We start from the raw sequence: 20,377 nt of genomic DNA, 5'->3' as shown, positions 1-20,377 counted from the left end.
GAAGAAGACCAAATATGGAGAAGTGGGAAGCATCAAGCGTTCTTGGAACTGAAAGGGGCTTAAAGACATCTACAACTCGTCCAAAATAGGAGAAGTGCACAATCGGCCTCCTGCCAAATGAACAACGTGCTGCACAAATCCTCCCCCTCACTCTTTCCATCGATCGTGTTTTTATAATGGGTTTTCGGACAGAATCCCCTTTTAATCGGGGCTATCTGGTTCATAATGGAGATCGGTGGTGTGGAAGGATCAGTGGGTGTAACCGCCTCTTAAAATGGCCTCTTATCGTTAAAACGAACAATACCCAAAAATCCCGAAAAGCACTAAAAATCCGTCCAAAAAACATTTACCCGGACATCAAAACACATTAAATTGGGCTTATATTCTTATTGGGTCTAAGCCCAAGGTTGCAATCGGCATATCGGTGTCTCTAAATTCCTGTAACTGAGGAAATTCTGACTGCTGATTTCCGATCACCGATATCAGCGTCGGCCAATCGCATCAGCATCTTGCTCATATATTGCTCCGGTGTCCCGATAACAATCCCGCCAATCGTTTTATTGCTGATCGCTCTACCTGCTCGCCAATATGTATATAAGTCCTTCCTCCGACCCGATTGCCCTCCAGTCGCCGATCCGATTTAATCGGAGATCGGTGATCAGGGGTTCCACTACGCCTTTCTTAAATCCGCCTCCATGAATCCTCTAGTTACGATTTTGCCTTTAAGGCTTAAAACCCATTTTTAAAGGAAAATCATCATTTGCTTAAGGAATAAAGCAACCTTCTTTTCACGATAACTTCATCATCCGGTCTTGGATTGATGAACCGTTCACACCTCCACGATTAGGACAACGAGATCTACGCTCTAGTCCTATGTCAACATCATTCCAAACACTTTGATTTTCGAGCGTTTCCATGCCATGGTGTCTGAAGATCCACCTGGATCAATCCTCCCCACTAAGGAGCTTTTGGTCCTCCAAAAGCATAAAAAGTAATCTGCAACTCTCTCTGTACCCTGTCTACATCACGAGCATCCTGAAATGTCTCACTTCCATCTCCTTCACCTTTGTTCTTCAGAGCCTTAAGCGACGAACCGACACCTGCTACACCTGCAACATGTAGTACATTATTTCACAAATTACATGCTTAAATGACATGACCACTAATGACCCAAACATCCCATACTTGCCACGAGTTTATAACTCATACTCGGTGGTCAAGTTTACAACAAGATGGACGTAATACTCCAGTTATGACAACAAGGCCAACCTATCATTGTTGCTTCAAAAAGTGATGGAAAACACCTCATCACTGCAACACATGATTTACATACATAAGGCCAAACACTATTGTTTCGACACGTGATGGAAACATAACATCACTTTCAGAGTTTTAACATGCAACTCAAAATACGACTCAAAACATGACCAGACATCATTGTTGCTAACTACGTGATGGAAACACATCATCACGTTTACATTTTAAAATGCAACAAGTGATTTACAAAAGAATGACCATGAAATGACAACATGTCTAGAAACCATTTTTCACATATCATGGTGAATGGGTCACCTCCTTGAGGCGGTTTTGCTTGTCGAACATCTGCTCTTCCTAGTTCACGCACCGATGCTTTGTCTTTGAGGCGCTGCTCTGGATGGAGCCTCCAACAAGTGGCTCTTTGATGGCCATTTCTGTCACAATGACTGCAATAGGTTTTCTTCCTCCATATCTGCTTAACATGTTTCTTTTCATGCTATTGAGAGGGATTTTCACGCCTCATGAGTGCTACCATCCTTTTCCCACCAGTGTCCATTATGAACCAGATAGCCCCAATTAAAAGGGGATTCTGTCTGAAAACCCATTATAAAAACATGATCGGTGGAAAGAGCAAGGGGGAGGATTTGTGCAACACGCTGTTCATTTAGCAGGAGGCTGATCATGCACTTCACCTATTTTGGACGAGTTGTAGATGTCTTTAAGCCCCTTTCAGCACCATGGATGCTTGATGTTGCCCACTTCTCCATCTTTGGTCTTCTTCTCACAACGATCTTTCAGATTGGAGGTATAAGCCTCCTATATGCAGTTGATGATTGTAAATTTTCTTCTTTTCATGCCATTTAATATAAAGGTCTCCCCATTTTTGAGCTGGACCCAGAGACATAGTTCGAATTGGATGAACTCCATTATCAAGATTTTGTGTCTTCTTTTTGTGCCTTTGTGTGCTTTCTTCTTCTTTTCTTGAGTGTATAATGAATTTATGTGTTAAGCTGCAACTTTGCATGTGATTCTTTTCATACATCTATAAGCAAAAACATCCTGGATCAGGTTTCATGTGAGGAGAAAATTGATGGAAAATAATGGAAAATTGAAGAAAATAGAGGCCTCAATGATAAAAAGGCTTTTGAGGATCAATTCACAGCTTTTGTTAGTACAACCTTTCGTCAGTTTTAGCTTAGGGATCTGTCTCTATTCTCTCTAACACTACTGCACACTTAGAATTTTCTTGGATCACTCTTGGAGCATTGTGGCATACTTGGGATTTTTTTCAAGAAACCAAAGGGAATGAAAGAAAGTGCAAGCTGACATCGAGATAAGAAGCTACAACGAGTTTTGATTATCGGTACAGAGTTGCATGTATGATTTACTTACTAGGTTTGGCATGCATGGAAAATGCATGTGGTTATTTGGTCATAATCTATCATTAGCATGGAGGATTGTCTAGAGTGACAATGGATTTTCCTAGCCTTGCCATTTCCTGGATAGCCATGGTGTCAGGGGTGTTCCCTTTTGTTTTCTGGTTGGTGCTCATGTTCCTTATGGCTATGGGTTGGGTTATCAGTTCTTGGAGCCTTGGTTGGAAAAACACTATGGAAGCCCTGTAACAACTTAGGTTGAGTTACTAGTCCTATAAGCCTTGGTTGGACAAACAATCTTGAGCCTTTGGCGGGTTGAGTTACTAGTCCTGGAAGCCTTGATTGGACAAACACTCTAGAGCCTAACAACAATTGTGGATTGAGTTACTAGTCCTACAAGTTGGGTTGGAGCAAATGCTCTGGACCCCTGACCAACTTGGACATAGATTGATTTTGTGTGGTTAGTGATGTCCAACCATGAGGTGGAATCACTAGTTGAGGGTTGAGGTGGTTTTTCCTTTGGAAGTCCAAGTTTGGTGTTCTTGGTTTATTCCATGAGATCCCACATTCATGCTTGGAATATGCCACGAGGCTGATTGGATGAAAGAGAGATTTGGTTCAGCTTAATTTATGGTTAGGTAGTACGTTGAAGTCCCTGACTTGGTTGGATTTACATATGTTAATAAGAGATATTTTACTCTTTTGTTCTAAGTGTAAATGCACTTTTTATTACATGGCCATGATAATTGTTCTATTATTGTTTTTTATTTGGTTATATGTTGGTTACAAGCATGGTTTTATGACGTCTTAAGTTATGGATCTCATCATGTTTTTGTTATTAGATGAAATGTAATGAATGAATGAACTAAAAGATAATAATGCAACTAATGCAAGAGTGAATCAAACCTTCTTGACAAATATTAGATAAGTATGAGGTCCCTATGTTTAGATGTGTTTTTATGACCTGCACATTACATGTTTATGATGTGTTTAACGAAATGACTATCATGGTTAGGATGGGTCTCCTTGAGTCCTTAATGAAATTTTGAGTTAAAAGGCTTTGTCTCTATGTTGTTTATCATTCCAGAGTTTTTCATGAAGTTCTAGGAATAAGTTTGGATCCTAACCCCGAAAAGGTGAGTTAGATTTCGCGAACGCTGGCACAGAACTGCAGTCACTAGGAAGCAAGCCTATGGGAGCGACTGGAGGGTTTCAGTCACATGGAGGCCGTGTTATGGGAGATATTAGGGGTTTAGGTCAGTAAAAATTAGGTTTAATCGGGGATTGGACAACTCAAGTCGTTAGTTAGCCCTAGGAGGTCCTGTAGCTCTTGACGAAGGTCAATTTGGTTTTGGTTTGTCGATTCCAGTTCCTTAATTTTACTTGGGGAGTTGAATCATATCAGAGTAAATCTTCGTCACATATTTACCCAAGTGGATGAGTTAGCTTGGGTAAGTGTGGGAGGAGGATGTTACAATGCCAAAAAAGGTAGGGGATAAGGGACACCCTTGCTTCACACCAATATTGCATTTAATTTCTTTCAATCAAACCTCATTGCTCCTACACTTCGAAATAACATTCTCATACAACCTTTTCATACAAACCCTCAACTTGAGAGGAACCCTTATCTCTTCTAGCCTCTTCCATAGCTCTGTTCTATGAATAGTGTGAAAATTTTGTTTAAAGTCAGCAAAACAACAAAGGAGATCAACTTTATTATCAAGGAATTCCTCTATAGTTACTCTAAGGGTAACGAGATGGTAAATAGTTGAATAATATTTACTAATTTATCGTTTCCTTTAGCTCTTTCACTATGTCTTTCAAGCCAAAGGCTAATCTTCTTTTCCAAAATAAGCTTGTAAAATTGGGATAAGATGTGGTTAATCATAATGTTCCTATAACTAGAGGAAATGTTTTTATCACCAATATTAAACATAGGCACAATAAGGATCTGCATCCAAGGATTAGGAAAGTCTGGCTTCACTACCAAATTAAATATCTTGTGCATATACTGGATGAGGATATATTCTCCCATTCAAAAATTTCATCTTGATAGCCTTGAATATCATTATATTTCCCATTAATGAGTTGTTTAACCCCAAACTAAATGTCTTCTAAGGAAAATATATAATCCTCTATAGGGGTATTCAAAATATTCTCCATGGCATTAGGGGATTCATATAGGTTTTTAAGATAAATATTCCACTTCTTCAAGGGAATGGAATGATTTTCTTTAGTCTTAGTAATTGGAATTTTCCTCCAAAACTCTCTAGATTCAGACTAAGATACGTGTTGTAGCTTCTCTCGCTTTCTACTTATACAATATTCTTTTATTAAGAAATTTGTACATATTTATCTTATCATGTGTTAAGGTTTTGTTAGGAGCATCCTTAATCACTTTTATAGTAGTTTTACGATTGTTATAATATCAGGGGTTGGTACTTCTATTATTCTTTTTATATGACACCTTGGTAGAGAACTTGCTAATGGTAGACGAGAGAGTTGTAGTAAAATCACGATAGCAGTTTTCAGTGTTATCCTTATAAGTTAAGAGGTGTGAATACCTATTTAAATCCTTCAAGAAGAGATCCGTATTACTCTTATAAAAAATAAAGTGGCTTTGACTCTTACAATTATCATGTGTGTGCTTATTTTTGCATAACAAAATTTACAATTAAGGTTATAGGTCTATGATTAGAATGAAGCTCATAGTCATTTGGGAAGTCAAAGTTTATAATTATATTAGAAACAAGAATATTAGATATCACATAACTCATGACATTACTTCCAATTACATTAATACAAATCATCCAATTAAAATTTAGCTTGCTCATTTATACCAATAAAAATTATAAAATCCAAAAAACTAATATATATGTAAATAGAAATAAAAACTAATATATATATAAATACAAAATAATGAAAGATAATGTGATATGTTTTTAATTTTGATTTCTTACACCTCCCTCGATACCATATTGATTATAACATATTAAGTATTGATTAATCTCACAACATAGGATAAGGTTCATTATGTATTTTTATTTCTACTTTCAAGTTGATGTTTTATACTTTTTCACCCATGGCAAAATAGCTCCAAATGTCTTTTACTTACGTTTAATGAATTAATTAAATAATAAAATAATTGAATAAAGTTATGCTTTTGATTAACCACAGATTTTTAATTAATTATTAAATAAAAATCAATTTTATATTATTTAAATATATATTAATTATAATTAATGTAATTTTCTCTAAACCATTTAATTGAAATATATTAATTTAATTTTATATTTATTATGGTGTATTTGTGTTTTTAAAATATAATTTTATATATTAATAACGTTAAATTCAACTTTAATAAATACGAAAATTTCTTTCAAACTTTAAAAAAAAAGAGCTTTTTATCAGTTAGACTATTTATTCTTACTACTTGTGTAAAATAATACGTTAGTTATTATGAAAAGTTAAAAAAAAAAATATTTGATCGCTGGAAAAAATTATTAAACGTACCTATTTTTGGACATCGTTAAAAGAATGAAAGTGAAACATTTTTTATTTTATTATATATATATATATATATATATATATATATATATATATATAAAATGCTTATAATTTTAAAAAAATGGTGTTCTTTAAAGATTGGTATGCTATTTTTCTAGAGAACATAATATATATGTTTCAGTTAAACATATGTTTTGTATGTAAAAGATGAAATATTTTGAAATAAATTTATCTCTTTTTTTTTATATTTCAAAATAAGTTTATCAATCAAATCTTAATAACAAGACTAAAAGATTTATGTTATTTTCTAAATATTGAATATGTTGAAAAAAAAAATTAAATAAGAACAATTATATATATCTATATATATCTATATATCTATATATATATATATATATATATATATATATATATTTTGACACAAATATTTTTATAAGTGCTTTACAGTTTCAATAATAATGAACTTACAAAACATATACATAATTATTGGTGAAAATTGGGAAGTCGAAAAAATGGATGTGTTTTGGTTTATGTAGACCAAACCAAGAGGTTTATCAATATGAACCTAAAACTAAGGGGCTATCTTATCCGTAATATAATTTAAATAGGTGTTCCCCAAAATATTTTTGAAATTACTAACCAATGCATAATATTAATGTGCATGCACATGTTTTATTAACTTGAATATGTTTTACAATATGCACACATTCTTTTCCATCTCTCGTCATCATTCCCAACTCTCTTTGGCCCCATCTCTCTCTCCCTCTTTTCCCTAACCCTCCTACCTCTCTTTATCTCTCTCCATTTCCCTTTATATATCTCTATTCTGATGACTCCCACCTAGCTCTCTCTCACCCTAAGCCCCTCCCCTCCCTATCCATTCCCCCCCGGCCAATCCCTCTTACTATATTTTCTTTGTTTCCCTATTCCTTACACCTATATCTCTTTTCCTTTCCCCACCACCCTCTCTATCTTTGTCTCTCCTCCTTGCCTCCCTTTAGCTCTCTCTCCCTACCTTTTTATCTCTCTCCTGCTTTCCCTATCCTTTTGTCCAGGCTATCTCTATCAGTCCCTATATCTCCATTTGATATCCCCCCTCTCTCACTTTCCCTATCCCCCTATCTCTCTTCTTTTCCCCATTGTTCTCTCTCTCTCACTCGCCCCTTTCTCTCTTTAACATTTCTCTCTCTAAACCCCACTCCCCCTACCCCCCCTTTATTTGTTTCTCTCTCTCATTATTCCCCTCCCTCCCCATTATATCACTCCCTCCCATCCTCCTCTTCATGATTTTCTCACTTTCCCTATCCCTTTCTCTCCCTATCCTTATGTCTCACTTTTATAACCCTCTCTATCCCTTTCTCTAAGCTCCCCACTATCTCCCTCCCTTTGATCCCCCCTCTTCATCCATTTCCGTCTCCCTATGCCTTTCTCTCTTTATCCTTATGTCTCCCTCATAGATCCCTCTTAATATCTACTTTTCCAACTCCCTCCTCTCTTCCTACCCCCGTGAATTGCCTTTCTACCTCTTTCCCTACCAAATTTTATTTATCTCTTTATACCCCAATACATTTCCTTCCTCTCTCTCCTCCTTTCCCTATCTCATCCTTTATCTCTCTCTCCCTATGTTTACCTCTTTCTATCTCTCTCCCATTTTCCCTCTCTCTCTCTCTCTCTTCCCCCATCTCTCTTTTCCCTCTTATATGTCTCGCTCCTATGTCCATCTCTCCATATCTCACTCTCCCCTTATATGTATCCCTCCTACATCCATCTCTCTCTCTCCCTCTCCCTCTCTCTCTCTCTCTCTCCCTCTGCCCCTAAGCACTTCTCCTCTCTACCCATTTTTACACTCCCCCTATACCTCTTTCTATCTCTTTCCTCCTTTCTATATTTTATCATACCCCTCTCTTCCTTTCACCATCTATTTCTCTATCTCCCCTATACCTTTCCCTCCTCTCTCTCCCTATGTATCCCTCTTTCTATCTCACTACCCCTTTCCCTATTACCTCTCCTCTCTCTCTCTACCCCCTGAACCTCTCTCTCTCTTATAGACATCTCTCTCTCTCTCTCTCTCTCTCTCTCTATCTCTCTCTCTCTCTCTCTAACACCCTTCTCTTTTTCCCTTTGTCACTCTTTCTCTCTCTCCATCTCTCCCTCCCTCCCTGCTCCTCTCTTGTATATCTCTCCATCCTTTCTACCCTAACCCTATCCCTTCTTTCTCTCTATCCATATGTATCCACCCTATACCCCTCTCTCTTCTCACTTCCATAAGCTTCCCATATCTATATATATTTCTCTCTCTCCATCTCTATCCCTAACTCCTTCCACTCCCTCACCCACTCTTTCTCGCTCTTGATATATGTCTATCTCTTATATCCCTCTCTCCTTTATTTATGTGTGCATGTGTTTCTTTCTTGCTTCCCCTATGTCTCTCTTTCCCTGATTGTATTAATCCCTCCTGAATCCCTCTTTCTCTCTCAAACACACACTCTCCCCCTTCTCTTTCATTTTTTGTATCTCTCCCAATGTATCCCCCCATATCATCCCCTTTCTCCCTCTTTATTCTTTTCTCCATCTCTCATTGTATTTACCAACTCTCTTTGTCCCCTATCTCTATATACCTATTTTCCCTAACCCTCCCTCTTTTCTCTTTCTTCTATATATCCCTCCTATCTCTCTCTCCCCCTAAGTGCCCCCAATCTCTCTACCCATTTTTCTATCTCCCCATATCCCAATCACTCTCTCTATCTCTCCATTTCCCTATTCTCCCATACCTCACCTTTCCTTTTCCCATCTCTCTCTTTTTCTCCCCATCCTTATCCCTCCTCTATATCCCTATGTCTACCACTTTATATGTGGGCCCTTTCGTCAATAAATGTCCTAGGGACATCCACGGAGGAGATTTGGGAGGTAGAAGGAGAGGTTGTAGGTATGAAGAGGGAGATGAGGAAGAAAAATCTTATATGAATGGAAGAGGAAAGAAGGAAGCATTAGTGGCTCTATTTTCACTATAATTATTAAACCCTATTTAATGAGAAGGTAGAGTACCTTCCATATCAATGAGGTCGAGGGTTCTTTCACACATAGATAAGTGTTGAGAGACACCCCTCCAATGAAGTAGAAGTATGGTATCTAGGAAAATGAGGTTAGGGAAATATTCAAAAAGAGGGTAATACCTATTATATTAGGAAACAATCAAAACCATGATGTAATAAGTCAAGGCCCTCGGTTTTCCCTAGGTTCACAAAGGGCATTTTACATCATAAGGACCTTATTTGTGACCTTACAAGGCTAGCTAAAGGAGGGAATCATGGGGGCCTAAGCCATTTCTATTTATTAATTAAATGAATTATAGTCTCGCTAGACAAAAACCTTATTTTTCTTGTTGAAAGGAGGGTCATGGTTTAGTAGAGGGCCCTTATACATCCTAATTCTGGCATATTGTTCTATGAAAATGATTTTAGGTTTAGGAGGTTCATTAATTTGGTCATTTTCAATATTGTATTGTTTGATTTTTTTCCACTCTTTGTAATTTTGTGCCTCATTGGTGGTACTTTCAACACACACCATTAATTAAGTAGATGCATTAGGTTGTTCATTTACCATTAATTAAGTAGATGCATTAGGTTTCTACTTTACTTCAATATGGAGGATGGTTGAAGTCACAAATTTTGGTAGGTGTGCTTTTTTCATGCCATCATCTATTGAATTTTTGTTTCAGGCTGGGGATTTAGGTTGTTTGGGTTTGTTTTTTCATATATAAACTTACATGTAGTGATTCTCGATATAGATTAGAAGGTTGATGGTTTATTATAGTGATTTGAGGTCTTCAAGAAATAATTTGGCCTTATATTCTTGGTTTAAACCCGCGTGTAAATATCATAAATATTATATTTATAGATATCATACATGTAGTTGAGTATATCCTTACACTATTAACATATGATTGTTGAAAATTATTCCCTTTCTTCATGCTTGAGCCCATGAGGGAAAACATACCACAATAATTCCACCTAGGCATATCAAAATGATGGACGTAGTACTGGTCTATGAATAGGTGGATACTATAAAAAGACCCTTCATGGAGATATTGAAACCATTTAATGGCATAAATCAACAAAGAATTTGGAAATAGATTAACTAAGATGACATTATTTCCATTGAACTCAAGTTAATCCATGTTTAGATGGAGCCATGTTTTTGTAATCTAAGGGGGGGGGGGGGGGGGGTGTTTCCTAACAATTTGATAAAATTACAATATTTTTTGTTATGTTCTCCTTTTCTACCTATATGGGAGTTTTCCCTAGATTATCCTTGGGGCATGTTGTTATTGAGAGGTTGCATCACATTATCATTATCCATACATGGTTGAGGGGAGGGTTTGAAGTTGAATAATTAAAGGTTCGTTTTACACTCATGCTTGGGTTCCACCGCCTTGAAACCTAACATTCATGGATGGAATAATTTTGGAATAAATACCTACCATACAATTGAGGGAAATAAGTTTGGCGAGCTGCCATGGTTGGGAAGGATACTTTTCCAAGGGTTTATGAAATTATTGGCCTATACTTAATAAGAAAGTTGCACTACTATTGTTGTGAAAAATTGGCTCACATGTGGGGTATTTGTTATGTGGACACTTGTTTGGGCTAGGTTTCTGATGAAAGGACCAGGTAAGGATGCTTAGATTTCATTGGACAACATTTAAATAGTTTTGGGGTTGACAATAATGCATTTGTATGTCTACTTGGTTTATGTGGGTTGGAATTTGTGATAAGGTGAATTGTGTAGCCATACAAAAATATTAATGTTTATGGTATTTGAGGACAAGGAAATGAAAAGGGGATGCATACAGGACTAGGATGAATAATGGTTTGTAGTGGGAGAGGTCATTTGGGATATGGGGTTTTTTCTCCTATAGAAAGGTCCCAAGATAGATGAAAGATATCATCTCCTAAAATAATGGGGTTCTTAGGTGTAAACCAAGAACATTCTCCTTGATGAGAGGCATGAGGGGACCACTCAACTTATTCCTCTATAGGGAGATGGGAATCACCTTGGTAGAATGTGCTACAATTACATAAGAAATAACATTGTCAATTGGTGACACCTTCATATAAGTTAGGTTTAGCATTATGAGTGCATGTTAAATGGAAAGGCTAGGAAAGGATACCATGAGAAGCCACACAACTAGTCATGTTAATGGTGTTAACCTAGATGAATTCCATCATGGAAATATAGAGGGTCAAGAAGAAGGTTATCTTAAAGAGTATATTGGAATAGAGTGAGATAGGGAGAAGGAGGGTTTTACTTCTCTCAACAAATAAATACATAATACCCACTATGGTGGGAGTATTGGTTGAAAATGAAAGAGAAAAGGGAGTATTTTCTAATGAGAGGGAAGTGGTGTTAAAATATTTCCATTAAAGCCATCAAAATGTAGATAATGAGTAGATTATTTCTACCACAAGTAGTGTGAGGGAGGGTATGGACGACCAACACACCCACACACACACAACTAAAAGGAGGAAAGTTGAGATGTTATTTGTTTTTGGATCCAAGTAGAAAATCACTTTAGGGTATAATAAAATAAGATTAAAATATTAGTGACATCCACTATATCAATTAGGAATTTAAGATATTTGTAATGAAAACCTCTAGTTATATGTGACTTTGTTGATTTAATTCGGATTTAGATTAAGTTTTCTAGGGGAAAGCGACTATATTAATTAAGATCATAATATCATGTCAATGATAACCTATGATTATATTTGAATTAGGTAATTCAACTAGGATTTAGATTAGGTTTTATTAACAAATTAGGAAATTAAATGATACTAACTAACTAGGGTTAATTACTTGGTAATTCCATTAGTGGGCTAGAAACCCTAATGATTGGGAAGGAAAGAGAAGAAGGAACAAAACTTACTTCAAATTCACCAAAATAAATCATCATCCTCTTTGGGATAGTGGAGAGTCATGAAAATCTTCCAAGAGTGATATACATCCTAGAATGACCTACACACTCAAAAATAAATAATAATACATGCAAATAACTTGGTTTTGTTAGAGGAGATGATACTCTCTCTCTCTCTCTCTCTCTCTCTCTCTCTCTCTCTCTCTCTCTCTCTCTCTCGCTATATATATATATATATATATATATATATATATATAGATATGTATAATATTTACTATTTTGAAGATAAATAAAAAACATGCAAATACATATAGGAACAAAATATTTACTATTTTAAAGATAAATAACAAAATATGCAACTACATATAGAGGATGACATCTCCCTTTCCCTCACTATGATATAACCTCTATTGAAATTTTAGGGTTGAAACTTTCAAGGTATGAATAGAACTATGTAAGTGATGATGCTCTATGATGAACTAATTAAATCAACAAGATTAGAACTAAGATACCCAAAGACATGCCCATAGTGATGCATAAATACAATAGAGATGACGTGAAAATAGTCTTATAAGCTTGAGAGAGATGGAATAAGATCAATAGTTAACCTTATTGTATACTTCAAAATCAGTTTGTTCAAGGACAAGAGAGGTTCAAGAATAAAATAGTTGAAGAGACACTCCAAAGGGGAATAGAAGAGTATAGTTATGTGAAAGGTGTAAGAGAGTAGATTAATTGTTAGAGTGCCCATTTCATATGGAATTGTTATATCAAACCCTTGTAACATGGGTTTTTCATGGTGATATCATGGGTTTTGAGGCCCAAAATGAATCTTTATTATGTGACTTCTAGATTGACAGTCATATTACTTTAAGGAAATGCATGGTCTGGATAACACCAAAGGATTGATAATATTAGGGCTTTGACACAAATTGACTCCTTAAATAGAAAGTCCCAAATTGGTTTAGTAGGTTGTAGACCAAAATTAAGGTAGACTATGTGTAATGGAACCAAGTTGGGGGTTTGTACAGCTATGAGGTGTCAAAAAAAGTCAAACTCGCAACCATGGCTAAGACTAAAAGGTAATAGAGAGCTAAAAAATTCATGCTAGTTCTAGACATCCTAGTGAGGTCCCATGTCTAAGCTAAGGTGAAAGAGATTGTAGAAATGTGATGTAGCATATTAACATAGTAATTGAAAGACATTATAGTATTAATGAATGAACTTTGTATGAAGGTGACACATAAATGAATCGCACAAAAAACTTGTTGTACATTTAAATATCCGAATACAATTTTTAAGTGTTACACATTTACTTGAAATTGACATATTTCCAATATTAAAATTGTATAAATAAATTACATTAATCTTAGTTTATATATATATATATATATATATCATGCAAATTTACTATATATTTAGTATATAATCATAATCATAGTTAGATAAGGAAACTCCATCATAACTTTTTGTTATGAAAAATATAATATTTATAAATATCTAATATAATAAAATTCCCTTTACATCGCATATATAATTTATATTTAATTTGATTTTGATATTTTTTAATATATAATATTATAATATTTTTTTGAAAAATAATTTTTAGAGTTTGATTTGGAGAGAGTTTTAACTAAAAATTTAATATTTAATATGGTTTTTTAATAGTTAAAAGTGTGAACTAAAATGAACTTATAATTTATAATTTTCAAATTTTATTTTAATAATTAAATTTAATTATTTTTAAATATTTTAATTAATTATTATATAAAATTAATTTTTATAAAAATTTATTCAAACTTTATAAAATAAAAAAAATAACTAAACATCCAAAATAACACAAAAAGAACTTTTAATTAAAAAATAAAATACTAAACTTTCTTAATTAAAATATAAATGATATAAAATAACACAAAGTGACGTTAGACCAATTATATAGTTGGGTGAGTTCAATGAATATTAGAGCAACATAAAAAAAATTGCTATCGAGCTCATGTAAAGTTAACCTTAATTTTAAGGTTAACTTTAACTTTAACCTTCTAACCAACACATACACAAACTATTTAATTAATGTTTAAGCATTTCCATAAATGAATCTAATACATATAATACAACTAAATAACATGAAACAACATTGGATACCTATAATACAACTAAATGACAAAATCAGACCGCAGGGATATGACGTCATTGCTGAGAGTTGGTGGACATCTGTAAAAGCAACTCATGAAAATTTGAGAAATAAACGATATACGTATAAAGACAACCACCATAAATTACTGGCAAAGTTTTGTCTTCCCTTAGTGTCGTTTTATACATGAATTGAATGTATGTTTGTTTATGTTTAGTGTGCTTGAAATCGCTCTTAAAAAAGATCAATGGTAATCCAACCTCCATGGCTAATTTGGGCATTTGGTTCAAGGAGACATTGAAACCATTTAATGACATCACCGAATAGAGAATGTGGAAAGAGATTAAGCAACCTGACATTATTTCCCATGAACTCAAAGCAGTCCAAGTAGAAAGCCTTCAAATGGTAGTGGGGATTTCTCCTATGGTGCCTCTAACTTTGGGTGATTTGGATAGATTTAGATGGACCTATGTTTTTTTGGATAGATTGAGATGTACCCATGTTTTTGTAATCTACGGGAAAATATTTCCTAACAATATGATAAAATTACATATTTAATGTTGTAGGTTATTTTTATACCTATATGAAGTGTTTTTTTCTATAGTATCCTTGGAGATGGGGCATATTGTTATTAAGATGGCACATCACACTACTATTCCCCATACATGGTTGAGGGTAGGGTTTGAAAGTGAATAAAGAAAGGTTGTTTTTGATACTCAATCTTGATTTTTAGCTTTTTGAAACATAACAATTATGGATAGAATAATTTTGGAATAAATACTTATTATACAATCGAGGGAAATAAGTTTGATGAGGTGACATGGTTGGGAATGATACTTTTTCAAGGAATTATGAAGTTATTGGATTGTATGTTTACTCTTAGAGAAATTTAGAATATATGCTTTTCTTTTGGGGATTGTTGGGTTGTGTGTTTGTTCTGGAATCTACATTGGAATATGTACTTATTAAGTAAGTTGTGTTATCATTGTTATGAAAAATTGGCCTACATTAAGGATGCTTAGATTTATGTGGCCAACATTTAAATAGTTTTTGGGTTAACACTAATGCACTTGTATGCCTACATGGTTTATGTGGGTTGGAAATTGTGACAAGGTGCATTATACTTCCATCACAAAATGTTAATGCTTATAATATTTGAGGACAAGGAAATGACATGGGGATGCATACAAGACTAGGATGAATATGGTTTGTTGTGGGAGAAGTCATTTGGGATATGGGGGAGTTGATTTTATTTAGAAAGGTCCCTGGAGCAAGGAAAGATAGACTCTCCTAAGAGAATGAGGTTCTCAGGTGGAGACCTAGAATATTCTCCTTGATTAGAGGGGTGAGGGGACTACCCAAATTATTCCTCTATAGGGAGATGTGAATCACCATGGTAGAAGGTGTCCCAATTCCATAAGAAATAACCTTGCAAATGGGTGAGACCTTCGTATAAGTTAGGATTAGCATTATGAATGTATGCTAAATGGAAAGGCTAGGAAAGGACCCCATGAGAAGCCACATCACTAGTCAAGTTAATGTTGTTAACCTAGATGAATTCCATCATGGAAATATAAAGGCTAAAGAAGAAGGTTATCTTAAAGAGTAGATTGGAATAGAGTGATATAGGGAGAATGATGGTTTTACCTATCTCAACCAATAAATACATCATACCCAGTTTGGTGGGAGTAGCGGTTGAAAATGAAAGAGAAAAGTGAGTCTTTGCTAATGTGAGGGAAGGGGTGTCAAAAGCTCCCCAATGAACCCACCAAAATGTAGATATTGAGTATATTTTTTCTACCACAAGTAGTGTGAGGGGCGGTGGGGACGGGGTGATGCAGGACCACCACACCCCCACAAACACAATTAAAAGATGTAAGGAGGATAGTGGAGATGCTATTTGTTTTTGGAGCCAAGTAGAGAATCACTTTAGGGTATAGTAAAATAAATTGAAAATAAGGGTGAAATCCACTATATTAATTCAGACTTTAAGATATTTGTAATGAAAACCTCTAGTTATATGTGACTTGGGTGATTTAATTGGGATTTAGAAAAGATTTTGTAGGGGAAACATGACTCTATTAATCAAGAGAATAATATCATGTTAATAAAAACCTATGACTATACATGACTTAGGTAATTCAATTAGGATTTAGAATATGTTTTATTAACAAATTAACAAAGTAAATTAGACCAACAAGCTAGGGATAATTACCTGGTAATTGCATTAATGAGATAGAAACCCTAATGCTTGGGAAGGAAAGAGAAGAAGGAAACAAACTTACTTGAAATTCACAGCAATAGATCATCATACTCTTTTAGATATTGGAGAATCATGATGATCCTCCAAGAGTGATCCACATCCTATAATGACCTACACTCTCAAAGATAAATACATGCAAACAATATACCGAGTTTTGTTAAAGGAGTCAATATCGTCGCTCTCTCTCTCTCTCTCTCTCTCTCTCTCTCTCTCTCTCTCTCTCTCTATATATATATATATATATATATATATATATATATATATATATATATATATATATATATAGATATTCACACACACATAGCCAATAAAAAATGGATCTATTATTTTAAATATAAATCATAAAACATGCAAATACATAGAGGGGATGACATATCACTTTGACTAGTTGTGACAGAGCCTGTGTTCAAATTTTAGAGTTGAAACTTTCAAGGTATGAGTAGAACTATGTAAGCAATGATGCTCTATGATGAACTAATTAAACCTAAAAGATTGGAACTAAGCTAGCGAAAGAAGATCCTATAGAGATGTATAGAGGTATTAGAGATGATCTGAAACTAGTCTTATAGGCTTGAGAGAGGTGGAAGTAGATCGATAACTAACATTATTGTATACTTATAAATTAGTTTTTTCAAAGACAAGAGAGGCTCAAGAATCAAATAATTGAAGAGACACCCCAAAGTGGAATAGAAGGGTATGGTTATGTGAAAGGTGTAAGAGAATCTAGATTAGTTGTTAGAGTACCCAATTTATATGGAACTATTATATCACACCTTTGTACCATGGGTTTTCTATGGTGGTTTCATGGGTTTTAAAGCCCTAAACGAATATTTATTACATGACATGCAGATTAAGAATCATAGTACTTCAAATAGATGGTATGGATAAGACCAAAAAATTGATAAGATTAAGGTTTTGACACAAATTTACTCTTTAAATAGAAAGTCCCAAATTAATTTAGCGGGCGGTAAACCTACTAAATAATAACATAACAATAACATGAATCTAGATATATATAATAAAACTAAATAACATGAGAGATCATTGGCTACATATAATATGACTAAATGCCAAAACAAGACTAGAGGGATATGAAGTCATTGATGAGAGTTGACGGACACCTATAAAGACTCAGCTGATCTGAAAAGTTGAGAAATTAATGATATACATATAAGGACAACCACCATAAATTACTTTTATAGTTTTGTCTTCCCTTACCGTCATTTGGTACATGAATTGGATACATGTTTATGTTCAGTGTGTGCAATGGCTCTTGAAAAAGATCAATGGTAAAGCCAACTTCCATGGCTAAGACAGAATCATGTGTTTTTTGGGCATTTGGTTCATATTCATCATGACATATTGAATTATGACCTTATCATTGTTTTCATCACATGGCTTGGTGTTCTCTGTGATATGCATTGACGGTTTATGTAATGAAGTCACGAGTTCTCTGTAATGTCTGTAATGTGTGTTGACGGTTTTATGTAATCTCCTTTCTCGTCCGGGATCAGGGAGGAGGAATATTTTTTTTTTTCAGAAGAAAAAAGTTGTATATTCATTCATAGGATATAGCAAAAGTTTACATTAATTCCTTGTTATCTATATCATGGGTCATCTGCCATGTAATATCCAGTAGAAAGGAGGATGGTACTTTGGGACACCGGGTCTTTAGGAAGAAAACGCATACAGAAAGCTATCTTAAGGCTGATTCATACCATCATCCATCCCAAAAATTTGGTTTCTTAAACACTCTTGCTGTTAGAGCTTTTAGAATTTCTGACTCTGATCACCTTAATAAAGAAATTAGGCACTTAATCTCTGTTTTTAAGGATATAGGATACAAGGAGTTTAATATCAAGAAAGCTATAAAAAGGGCTCAAGAAAAGGTCCTCTCCAAGGGTCCTCGAGAAAACTATGGGAAAGAAAATTGCGCGAAGGTATACCTTCCATTCATTCAAGGGGTTACAAATAAAATTGCTAAGATCTTAAGGAAGAAGGACATATTCACTCAATTTACAACATGTGGAACGATTAGGCAGAAAATGAAGTCAGTTAAGGATAACATTGATCATCAACAGCTCAAGGGTGTGTATAAGATTGATTGCTCATGCAGCAAAAGTTATATTGGAGAGACAGGGCGGTCTTTGAAAACAAGACTTAAAGAGCACAGTGCTGATATTAAGAATGGGAGATCTCGTACATCAACCCTTGCGGAACACTCCTCCAAAACCAAGCATCATGTGTGTTTAGAAAATGCCAGAATTATTGCAAGAGAAGATCATTATCAAAAGAGAAAAATCAGAGAGGCCATTGAAATTATGAAGCTTCCACATAACCTCAACAGGGACAATGGGAATGAGATTAGCGGAAACTGGCTCCCCCTGATTAAACATATCAATCCTTCCAGATCTTTCCGAATATAGTATCACTCATATTTCCCTTCCCCTTCCTTAATTACTAACATCTCTTAGTTAATTAGTAAATTAGTTATATATATATATATATATATATATATATATATATATATATATATAATTAAAAATAAATAATAATAAAAATTTAAATAAAATAAAATAAAATTTTTAATAATAAGAATTAATAATTATTTAATTGTAATAAACAAATAAATGATTATTATAAAATAAATAATTGTTATTAAGAATATTTTAAGTTAATATAGATGATTAATTATAAAAATAATAAAATAATAAACTGATTTATTTAGAATTAATTAATGGCATAGGTTTTAAACATTAACAGTGATAACATAAAAACTGTAAATTTATTAGTCTATAAATTAAATAAACAAATAATACATTAAATCAAATTATATATATATAAAATTAAAAATAAATAATAATAAAAATTTAAATAAAATAAAATAAAATAAAATAAAAATTTTAATAATAAGAATTAATAATTATTTAATTGTAATAAACAAATAAATGATTATTATAAAATAAATAATTGTTATTAAGAATATTTTAAGTTAATATAGATGATTAATTATAAAAATAATAAAATAATAAACTGATTTATTTATTTATTTCGAATTAATTAATGGCATAGGTTTTAAACATTAACAGTGATAACATAAAAACTGTAAATTTATTAGTCTATAAATTAAATAAACAGATAATACATTAAATCAAATTATTTATTACTGTTTAGTAGATATTTAATGAATTAAATTTAATTAAAATTATTCATTTATTTTAGTAAATAAGAATAAAATAAAGAATTAATTAGATTTATTTAGTTTGTAAAAATTAAAATCAAAATAAACTAATTTATATTTTTTTTTTTGTAAGCTAACATGGTACCATTCATATTAAATCAAGTTAAAGCCTGTACAGACATACAGTGGCCTCAACCCGCCCCGAAGGGAAACCGGGTCTGTTGGCCATCTTAAGTTTTTAATTGCCATCCAGAAACAAAATTTACTGAGTCTACTTGTCCATGCTAAATAAACTACACATTCAAAGAGACTATCACTGTTTCCTATCTGCATTATAAAATATAACAAAAGGGAGAGCAGGCTCTCAGCTTCCTAACTAAGGAGACGATTAACATATCTTGAAAAATCAGTCTGCCATGGCGCCCGGCTGATAATCTTCCTCCTTTGCTTCGGGAATAAGCTTCTTTAACTGTTGCTGTATCTCATCAAGCTTACTATCCTGCATCAGAAGGGTAATCTGGAGATTGTTCATCTCTTTCTTCAGGTTTGGGATGCCTTGGGCCAATTCTGCCATCTCCATAGCCACCTGTTCCATAGCTTTTGCTAGCAGCCTCTTCATTACCCAATACACATGGAGAGCCTGCTTGTACAGGGACATGCGTCCTCTAGTATTTCCTGGGTCTAGCAACAGATACTCCCAGTCTTCCATTTCAGTTTCTGACTGTTCCTGAGTCGCCTCCTCCTCCAA

This window comes from Pinus tabuliformis, chromosome 9 (genome assembly GCF_031772625.1).
Source record: "Pinus tabuliformis cultivar Carrire ecotype Pingquan chromosome 9, CPIR1, whole genome shotgun sequence".
NCBI lineage: Eukaryota > Viridiplantae > Streptophyta > Pinopsida > Pinales > Pinaceae > Pinus > Pinus tabuliformis.
The sequence above is the reverse complement of the archived record's forward strand: the minus strand, read 5'-3'. Positions refer to the sequence as shown.